At 34.6% G+C, this 541-nt stretch overlaps 1 non-coding gene across 1 annotated transcript; it reads right to left on the reverse strand.

Moving 5' to 3' along the window:
* Positions 1-275: 275 nt before the first annotated feature.
* On the reverse strand, positions 276-394 carry LOC111735193. Its single transcript, XR_002778712.1, has one exon. It is a non-coding gene; the product is annotated as a 5S ribosomal RNA (ribosomal RNA).
* Between the last annotated feature and the right edge of the window lie 147 nt (positions 395-541).

Below are 541 nucleotides of genomic sequence, written 5' to 3' on the forward strand. Positions count from 1 at the left end.
GGTCTTTTTGCACTGCACATAAAATGTAGAATCAGTTTGTTGACATTGATAAAATAATTTGCCAAAATATTGCAATGGAATTGATAGTATTGAATCTTCTTATCTTTGAACATGAAGTCTCTTTCCATTTATTTAGTTCTTCTTTGATTTAATCATCAGCATTTTGCTGTTTCCTCCTGTGGATCTTTTATTTTTATTTTTATTTTTTATTTTTGGTTGACCTCACAGATTGCAAGGATCTTGTCAATTTACAATCCCTTATTTTTTATTTTTTATGCCTACAGCACCAGGTCTTCCTAGCTGGTCTCCCATCCAAATACTAACCAGGCCCAACCCTGCTTAGCTTCCAAGATCAGATGGGATCGGGCTTGTTCAGGGTAGCATGGCCGTAGACCCTCCTGTGGATCTTGTACATATTTTGTTACTTTTATGTCTAGATATTTTATTTTGGGGGGATGCTAGTGTAGATGGTATTATGTTTTTCATTTCAAATTCCACTTGATCATTGCTGGTATATAGTAGTAATTGGCTTGTTTATTAA

This window comes from Pteropus vampyrus, unplaced genomic scaffold, assembly GCF_000151845.1.
Source record: "Pteropus vampyrus isolate Shadow unplaced genomic scaffold, Pvam_2.0 Scaffold18512, whole genome shotgun sequence".
NCBI lineage: Eukaryota > Metazoa > Chordata > Mammalia > Chiroptera > Pteropodidae > Pteropus > Pteropus vampyrus.